The sequence below is a fragment of the Miscanthus floridulus genome, chromosome 18 (genome assembly GCF_019320115.1).
Source record: "Miscanthus floridulus cultivar M001 chromosome 18, ASM1932011v1, whole genome shotgun sequence".
Taxonomy (NCBI): Eukaryota; Viridiplantae; Streptophyta; class Magnoliopsida; order Poales; family Poaceae; genus Miscanthus; species Miscanthus floridulus.
The window spans coordinates 111,280,581-111,291,167 of record NC_089597.1 but is presented as its reverse complement, the minus strand read 5'-3'; the positions used below and the strand labels follow the sequence as shown (position 1 = coordinate 111,291,167).

The window sequence follows — 10,587 nt, the reverse complement described above, 5'->3', positions numbered from 1 at the left end:
GCCACTTGATTTATGTTCTTCTCGAACCTTCTACTTGTTCACGTTGTTCAAATTCCTCTGTCTTATTCCATTTTGAATGAAGAACGGAACAGAAAAAATATTATCTACCGTCACATGGTGTCTGGGTTCATGTACCAATATACGAGTACCCCTTTTTTGCAAAATAGGTGCATGTTTCACACTTTGAAAAGTCAGACAATCATAAATTTAACCAAAGATATTTAGATACTAAATAAGTATTATGAGAATAAACACACTATATTATTTTGTTACTGAACATATTTAAATATAAAAATATCGACACTATATTCTATAAATCCAGTTAGTTTAAAATTAGTTGATTTACATTTATTTTCGGACACAGGAAATACGTTCATGATTGTAAAGAGAAGTTAGTTGGCGGCTGCATCCATCCATTGACAGATACTTGTACGTACGAGAGATATTTTAGCGACAAAGGCAAGACGCCGATTATTTCGGCGACTGTTACGCGAACCCAACCCAATAGGAGATCGGCCCGGCCGACGTGGCGGCACCTCGTCGGCGGATCAGATTTGGCCGAGGGAGAACGACCGGAAATGCCCCCGGGACGTGCGGTTGGTCCAGAAGCGGGCGGGGGCAGAACGGGGAGCCCAGAAGCGACGGCGACGGCGACAGCGACCAAGCCGAAACCCACTCGCGTCGCCAGCCACGAGTTTTCTGAGGTCGCCGAGCCATGCCAGCGCGACGTGACGCTGGCTCGTGAGGACTCTGTACCGCGCGGGCCGCGCCACGTATTCGGCCGGTGCACCTGCACTCCGGTCCGACGCATCTTGGCCGTGGCAAGAATCAGAAGCGTCCAGAGACGTGTATAGGTACTGTTGGCTCGAACTTATCAGCCATAAAACAGCGTTTTTTCTCACAATAAATTAGCTTTAGCAGGCGGAAACCCAAGGCTGGTGCACCTGGTTCTATCAGCAAATGCGTCCTTAATTAAACGTAGGAGTACGCACAAGAGAGGCTGCGGACGCCTCAGCTAGTAGCTTAGTACTACCTCGCAGGCACACATAGCATCCAGTTCAGCTTTAGCATCTGCCATTACGGGTTGACGGAGCACAAGGCTTAACCCATCCAGATCGCCCTTGACGGAGCACAACGGCAGCCACACAAACCATCTGAATGTATGGGATGATACCATCAGATTCAGAAGTACTATGGTCTATTAATTGATACACGTGTTGCATCTTAGCCCACTTGATGGAGTCATGTATAATGCCTTTCGATCAATCAGGGAGGGCCACAGGAACGGGGCCTGAAATGCTCTTCTGCAGAATGCAACCGCTGGTGTGCAGTTACCGGACGGAACTGACGATAAATGGCCAGTGAGAAATGCTCTTCTGCAGAATACATCGCATCGATGGCCAGTGAGAAAAAATCGAGAAGGTGCCGGCATCGATGGCGAACGAGACGGCGTCGCTGGCGAGAATGCGTTCGGTGTGCTGTGTACCAAACCACTCTTTGAGCTGAGGTACAAGTAAAAGAATGTTAAATACTTTCTCTGTTCTAATTATAAGTCATTCTAGATAAATGGTAAAAACTATCAGCTTGTTCGCCTCCATTAAAGCAACAGCCAACAAAAGAGAACCTGTCCATAGTAGCTACCCCAGCCATGGTTTAAGGCTTTAATTTAAGCATCCGTCTTGTCTTGACTCTCAGAAAAATGTGCAACTTGTGCCAACCACATGACATGATCGCCAACCCCAGCTCCAAACCAACGTCGCCGTTCTCATGTTGTCAAAAAAAAAAACGTCGCAGTTCTCAGACCTATGTGTCCACGAGGCACTGAATACTGCAAGCATCTTGTGGCTGGGCAGATGCGAACTCTCGCTGTCCTGACGGAGTTCGCAGCTCTAATGATGGTAAACTTTGATGCTGTTAATATTGAATCGGGCCTAGACCATTTTTAGAATTGGTCCCACCAGTTTTAACCCGATTCAAGAGAAACTCCATGATATAAAATTATACCACATCGATTTTTCAACGAGATGAGACTATTCCTACTCTATATAAAATATGGGATATACGTCCAATTAAAATATCCAACTACACAATCAGTCCTTTTATCAATCTACCTATACCTACTATTTTTTCACTCCTTATCTCTTCCAACTTCTAGCGTGTCTCTCGATGGGATTTGTGGACGTTTTAGATGTCATCGCCGATTTTAGGGCACCCCGTTGTAGGTCTCGACTCCAACGAGTCTTCCGAGAAGGCGTTTGTGGATTTATCGGCGAAAGAACGAGCGTTAATTGGCTCCGGCAACCTGTTGGTCAGCCTCGCCATTCAGACCTCCGCTATGTGTGTTAATCGACCTCATCGTTTAGACCTCCCTCTGCTATGTGCTTTAGCCGTTTGCAGTCATCTAGCCCTTACCGGTATGCGGTTCGAATCAGCATCAACAGATGCATACTGGATCGGAGTTTTATGAAAACAAAAATCACAGCTGATAGGCCTTCTCGTTTAGATCTCCCTCCGCTATGCGTTTTGGTCGTTTGCAGCCCGGAACATTAGTCCTTGCTCCTTACGGGTACCTGACCCGAATCGGCATCAACAGATGCATACTGTTTCAGAGTTTTGCGAAAACAAAAATCAGTAATAATCGTGTGGTTTTCCCAAATGGAGGAAAAGTAGAAGCAAGTATGAATCAAGTCGCCAAACTACAAGTTCAAATTTTTATCACGGCTTTACCTTGTAAGCAAGGTGCAAAACACACCTATAAACGGACAACTCACGCGAGGAGGAATCGACAGAGACCGCAACATCCACCGGAGACCATGAAAGGCTACCGTCAACCTCAACCACAAGATGCCATGAAAGAATCGACAGACCGGGAAGCAGAAGTAGCCGGTCCATACAAACCAAAGAGTAAGTCTCAGACGCAACCAACATCTACGGTCTACTTCAAGACGTAATCATGTAAACCATAATATTCTTGGAAACTTGCTGAGGAATTAAACTCATGGGTCACGATGCGTACCTGATTGTGTCAGCAAGAACATATGCGGCGAAGGAGACCTGGAGCAGCCAGCTGGAAAATTGAACGTCTTCATGAGTCACGATGCATAATTTTATATCTTGATACATACTACGCACTATGAACAAAATTCACACTACATTTGTTTTTCAGCATTGCCGGAATAGATCCACAGATAAACATCAGCAGGCAAGAATTGGAAGGAGAACGCCACTGAGTTTTACAGCAGTAACCAAATCATCTCTACTCTCTTCACGCAGTAAAAGGCTGAACAGTTTTTCATTGACTGCTGAGAGTAGATCCATCCAACATGATAAACAGGCGAATAAGTAAATGACTAGCTTTAGAGTAACCAATTTAACGAATTCCTGACTATTAGTTACAAGAATTCAGGGTCTTGCTACATATATAATATCATGTCTGCAAAAAATTACATGGATTTGATCATCAACAACCAGGTGCACAAATGGCTGCACCTCCACTGTCCAGCCATGTGTAAATGAAATTCCAATTTGACATGAGTTAGTGTGGAATGCTCTCTGAGGAAAATACATCTTCACAATATTCTCCTCAGATTGTGGCAAGACAATTATCTTCCCAAAATTTTGTACAACACGCAACTTGGTCACGAGGTTTGTATTGTATGCCCTCCATGTTTTTTTTTGTTACTCTGATTCCTCACCAGTAGCATTTACAAGTCTAGCTAGGTCTTGTACAATTTCAGACATTGGTGGCCTGAACTCTGGCTGCCGCTGCATTATGAAAGATTCAGATCAGATCAGACACATGATCTCTTGATCCTATACGCTTTGTGCAAATAATCTTATGGAACATGCCACTTAGATATTGCAAACTACAATGAAAGGACGAAGAAGAAAGCAAATTTGAATTACCTGGATACAGCGGCTGATTATGTCAGCAAAACGTGACAATGCTTTCTCAGAACATTGTCCACGTATAGATGGGTCCACCATCTTGGACAGGGATTCAATGTCATGAAGCTGACAACTGGCCCATCTAACAAGATGTTGCTCATGACGAGGGCGTGAACTGTGTATTTTCACATAAAACGGGTATGTCAACCAGAAAGCCATTTCTAACTTCTTTTGTACTGAACAAAAAATATCTGAAACGACTAGGAAAAGATACTGGTTAAGCTTAGGCCTTTTGCTTTCAGTAACCCCTTACCTATCATACGGTTTACGCCCAGTAAGAAGTTCCAGCATCACTACACCAAAGCTGTAGACATCACCCCTTTCTGAAACGACCCCAGAATCCTGGAACTCAGGTGCTTCGTAGTTCAGTAATGAACGCATCCGACCTGACAGCTGTAATGAATAAACAACAGCTGTGAGTACACTTGCAATTTCTGCCCTTCAGCATAAGAAGATGCATTTTCAGCAACATGAAACAAACTAAGCCAATCATTTGTGATGAGACTAGGAAAGCATTAAGCATCAACTATGAGCAGACAAGGTAATCAACATCTTTCGGTAAATCAGAATTTAGTCGCTTCCAAGTTCAAACCAAAGGGCCATGTCCAATGTACCATTTTGTAACAAGTTGAGCCAGAACCTGACATAGATCTATGTCAGTCAGGATATGGTTACTCAGCTGAACTACAAGGAGTTGCTAGAGAAGTGGATATATTATCACCATACCATCATCCCCATTGTTCAGACCTTAGTTGCATATATTACATGATTTTTTGCCATGAACATTCAGTTACTCTGCTCCAGGCCTTTCAATTTTTTTTCTTGAACACGCAGGAGAACTGTGTGTCATTGCATTAATAGAAAGCGGTTTAATTACATGCCAAATCCACAGTGGGGTTAGTCTTTTGATTACATTCACCGAGATTAACATCTATCACAGCCACAGCCACTAGACCTAGCGCTAGAGGTTCCACAGGGTCTTTGCACCCACCATCAGTAAAGCATATTAGCTATGAACAACAGAATAGCTAAAGGATTAAAATGTCCTTGTTGAAAAACATTGAGAAGATAGAAATGTTGCAATAGGTAATTGCAGTAGCTAAGTTGATTACAATTTACAACATGGGAAATCCCTGGCTTGTCAACACAAACTATCCTACAGTGAACAAGTAAATGTTAAGCCTGATAAGTGATAACAATGTTAACCACTAACACCTGTGGATCAAGAATTCAAGATGATATTCTAATTTTGAGATACTTCAGCCATAGTAATGTGAGCAATTCAAACAGACTGGACATGACGAAAAGATGTAAATAGAACCATGATTGCATTATCCCCATTTTTAGGTGTTCTAAAAACATGAAACATCTACATCAATATTATAGCTTACCTGAGTGACTGAACTTGATGGCATCAATTCTGCCAGTCCACATTCAGCAACACACACTGAGAACTTTTTATCAAGGAGCACATTAGCTGGTTCAAAATTCTGGTGCACAATTGGAGGTTCGAAGTTATCATGGAGATACCTGCAGTAAAAGTTAATTTGAAAATAAATTGACAGAAAGCTCAACTGCTTTAAAGAACACCATATGTGGATTATTATACTGATAATAGAATAATAATTTCACTTACTCTAAGGCTTTTCCTGAACCAAGAGCAACCTGAAGGCGGGCATTCCATGACAGTGCACTTTCAGTATCCTCTCCATCATGAAGGGCATCATCTAGTGTCATTCTGCTGAAGTGATTGTACACGAGTAACCTCTGCCCATATTCAGCACAGTATCCGACTAACTCAAGAATGTTAGGATGCTTGATATCTGAGATACATTCAACCTGTTCTAGGAAATCATCTACTGATATTCTTCCATTAGCATTGTCAATCTTCATAACCTCCAATAACTACACAAAATACAATAATACTAGCTTAATATTTGAACTGAATCCTGAGCATAATGACTGCTCTTTCATCAAGACAGGTAATACTTAGTTCGTACCTTGCCATCAGGAAGCTCTGCTAGGTAAACCCTTCCTAATCTACTCTCTCTTATCACATTCTCCTCTCTGAAACTATTTGTATATTGCTGAAGAGATGCAACAGAGAACGGTGTGGCAGAAGTCGGGCTACTTGTCTTTGTTGGAGGACTATATCGCTTTTCTGGTGGAACAATGGGATTTGCAACAACTCTTTCAATTGGGGGTAATGGCGGTGGAGGAGGGGGGTGGTGGTAGAGAAACAGGAAACAGATCTGAATCTGTTCGATCAAAGTTAATTATGTGCTCCTTTTGGTTTTCGGGAGACTTTTTTTGGAGAGCTGTAAACAATAGCACGCAAACTTTCAGACATTTGTAGTTGGTGAATATAACTTAGATGCACTTTGTCACAAAGACTTTATACCTGCCGCGGATGAGTTTAGTTCATGGCCCCTCCTATCAAGTGCCTCACCTGGACCTATCAAATAAACCAATTACATGAACACCAAAAATAAACAACAAGCTATATAATACTGGGATGAAAGGTTTACCTTTTTTAACATCATTGCTTTGTTGCACTGGAGGTGTCTTGATTTGTGGTTCAACCCTATGATGCACCCTTGCCAGCTGACTTCTATTATGATCATACCTTGACTGTCTCTCTTGGTACTTGGATAGACAAAATAATACTAAGAGGACTATGATAATAAACAGCACTACTCCGGCAAGAACAGATCCAACAATCTTGAGGGTTGATGCATTGTGTTTACTAGATGATGAAGTGCTGTCTCGGGTAGTTGATCCTTCAGAAGAGCTTGGGGTTGTTTTAGGTGGGGGGAGGAACTCTCGAAGGAGATGGGGGTGCTGGTGCTGGGGGCGTTGAATTTGAAGTGGTAGGTGCTGGTGTTGGCGTTGGAGCTGGTTTTGGTCCTGTTGGTGCTGGTCCTGTTGAAGGCGGAGATGCAGATGGGGCTGTGCTGGTATTGAATGGATTCCCGTCCTTTCTGTGATGATATACTATTAGTCGCTTAACAAGTCATAGATAACTTATCTAACTAATAATTATATACTTGTCTAATAGATGGAATAGCATTGCTACAGACAACAGAGTGGAGATTTAATGAGGCTGATTAAGGTAAACGTGAAAGGAAGAAGGTATCTCACTTGAAGTTCGGTATGTTAAGTAAACTCACAGGCACCGGTCCAGAAAAAAGATTATTTTCTATGTTCCTGTTCAAAGTCAGGAAAGTATATTTTAAAAAATGCAAACAGTCAATGATCAAAGTAATGTTTTCAATATAAGAGGTCAGAGCTATATGTGTTTTTAGTAATTCATTTCAATTATAAGAGCTGAGAAGCTGTATTGCATGAATGCAGAGCTTGACGTGAACTGCTTAATGCTTCCTTAGTGCTGATTAAGTGCTCATTTGCAAGATCATGGTAAATGAAGCATGAGTTGCTTTCTCTAAAGAAGAAAACCCTATCGAGATATCATTACCTCCAGATATTAGCGAACGGCACATGAGAGAAGTGCAAGTGCAACATACTACGAGAAGGCAGCAAGAGATAGTTTGTTAAATTTGTTAAATGAACTAACCGTATTGCAATACCATATACATTAGGGAAAACTCGACATATTATGCAACTGAGAAGGTAATGATAAATGGCATGCCTTCAATTATCAATACAAATGTAACAGAACAACTATGGACAAGAGCTATGAGATGGAGGTATTACAAGTCTTTCAGTGGGAGATCCTGCAAGACGTTAAGGGTCCCAGACAGTTGATTATCTTGCATGTGCCTATCATAGAAGAGGTGGAGAAGAAGGAAATAAGTTTGGGGAAAAAGGATAGGAAAATAACATAACAAAGGCCACAAAAGAAGAAAACTTACAATGAAGTCAAAGATGCCAAGCTTTTCATTGAAGATGGTAACACGCCAGTCAAGTTGTTCGAAGAAATATCCCTGTAAAGCAAGTGCGGATGGTATGGTCAGTCGATCAAGACATCATATTGGTCCACATCTGCACACATATGTTTTACAAATTTACAAGTCCAATGAGTGAATGTAGGAAACAGGACACATCTTACAAATTTACAAGTCTATTGAGTGAATCAAAAGCGTCTGGTGGTAGGTCTCCATTTAGACTGTTGCCGTTGACTGACCTGTGAAAACAAGGATCACACAGCATGTGGTTTACAGACCAAACTAGCATGAATAAGATCTTGCATATCGGGGGGGGGGGGGGGGGGGGGGGGGGGGATTACATGGCTGTTAAGTTTCCGAGTTTTTGACAGTGAACTTGGGATGCTTCCAGTAAGTTGATTAGCAGAGAGGAAACTGTAGCAAGAGAAAACATAGATCATTCCATGAAATTAATGGTCTCAAAGGCTAAAAGGGACTGCAGAAATGATCCATGAACATACAGACTCTGCAATGTAACAGGTAGGTCCTCCGGTATGGTTCCACCAATATTATTGTTGCTAAGATCTCTATAGATAAAATAAAGTTATTGGTCAGACACTCAACCTGTATATGAAGAGGGCATAAACTCAACCTGTAGAGAATATTCTAATTCAGACTGCATCATAGTGTTGATCATGGCACAAGGATATAACGAAAAACCTCAAATAATGAGTAACAAATTAATGTGAACATCCTTACATGCTGGTGATGGAAGCGAAGTTTCCTAAACTTCCCAGCTGTCCTCCCAGGTTTGCAGCATTCATGGTTCTAGAAACAGTGAGTTGACAATGGTGAAAAGTAAAACAAATATAATAGATAAAAGGAGATGCAATGAAGAACCTGACATACATTCCAGTTATTGAAGAGCCGGTACACACAACACCCTGCCAGCTCTCACCACAGGGGTCTCCACCATTTCCAGTCCATCCAGGAAGAGGTGGTGATCCCAGTGAAATGTACAGTCCATTTATGGCAGAGACTGCAGATGATAAAAGAATGCATGAAGAAGCAATTAGCATTGAGTAACCCTTAGAAAAAGAATCGACACTGCCTGCATTGCACAACACCTGACCTGAAAACAGCGTATAAAAGAAGATTTTGCACTTTCAAAGCATATGTAAGTTCAATAATTCTAGGAACATGATCCCACCTCAATACTTAATAATTGACTAATTAACCAACTACAACACTAATCAATATCATTGTCAATTAGACTACTATCCTAGGATCCCAAAATGAGTAGGGCCCTCAGCCCCTCACTAAGTGCACTACCTGCAGTACCATCAATGTGACAATTAACACAAGTAGTATAGTATGGTTAATGGTCCCGTGCTGTTTGTATTGTACTGATAGCGTAATTAACAAACAATCCTGCTACTAGTACGGCTAACATAATTAGCAAACCATCATTTTCTGCTGCATCTGCATGTTATCAATATCCGACGGATCCAACATGCGAGCAGCCCATCCACGTCTGTCATTGCTGTCATAAGAGATAAGACAGGCGCAGAGGACAGAGGCAGCTTGTTTCGACAACGCCTGAAAAGTCCCTTTCGTTATCCCAGGCGAAGAGGGACGGCCCGCGTGGTACAAACCAACAGAATGAAAAAACACCAAGCGATCCAAATTACAGCCGCCCCGCACTAGCAGTAGCAAGCAGACACGAGATTGCAGGTTTGATGACAAAACTTGACAGTCGGGCGAGCGAGCGAGCTCGGATGTCGGGTTCGACCACGGAGTCGAGACGAAGTTGTAGTGATCCGCAAAAGCAGAGGCCCTCATCATTCCTCACTTTGTCACCACACACACACACACCACAGCAGCGCCGGCACCGACATAATTTCACCGCACATATCCTTAACTACAGGTGGGCGGGCAGGCGAGAAAGAAAAGTGCGAGAGCAACGCGAATCGCCGCTCCCTAGCGGCACACACAGCTGCACAGTACGCCAGCACCGCACAGAATCAATCCGATCCCCCTGCTTGGGTGGCTGGATGCTTCGCTTCGCAGTACAGTACCACCGACAAGGCCGGAACAACCCACCCGCGCACGCAAAACCCCCCAAACCAGCGCGCGATCGAGCCAGCTAGCACGAGCGGCGGCGATGGCGAAGCGGTAGTCCACGGAACCAACTCGCTGCGAGCAGAGCAGAGCAGAGCGGGGCAAGGCGGGGAGGGGAGGGGAGGGGAGGGGAGGGGGAAGCACGAGCCATGAGCGTACCATCAGCAGCGTCGGTGACCGCGCGCACGAGCCTCGGCGCGGCCGCCAATGCGACCAGCACCAGCAGCAGGAGCGCCCCGGCGCCGCGGCGGCGCTCCGGAGCCCGCTGCATGGCCTCGCTCCCAACCCAATTCCCAACGGGGTCGAGCGATCACACCATTCGGGCGTGGTCGCCGCGCCTCGGATCGCAACCGCTCAGACGACGCGCGGAGGCCGCCGCCGGTCGCGCAGATCCGCCGCGCTTGGAGCAATGGGGGAGGGGAGGAAGGGTGGAGGAGGAGTGGACGGAAGCGACGAGGCGGAGACAGAGGAGATGGTTGGGGTGGTGTGGTGTGGGACTGGGACGAGCAGCGACGCAACTGGCAAGGCAAGTAGCGCGCGGCAAGCCTAGCAGGCACCAGGCAGGGGAGGAGGGGAGCACGCAACGCAACGCAACGCAACGCAGCAGCGGGCGTAGAAAAGGTGGGCTCGCTTG

General features: G+C 44.2%; 1 pseudogene; it reads right to left on the bottom strand.

The window, feature by feature from the left end:
* Nucleotides 1–3,024: 3,024 nt before the first annotated feature.
* Nucleotides 3,025–10,587, bottom strand: LOC136520252 (protein STRUBBELIG-RECEPTOR FAMILY 3-like; annotated as a pseudogene).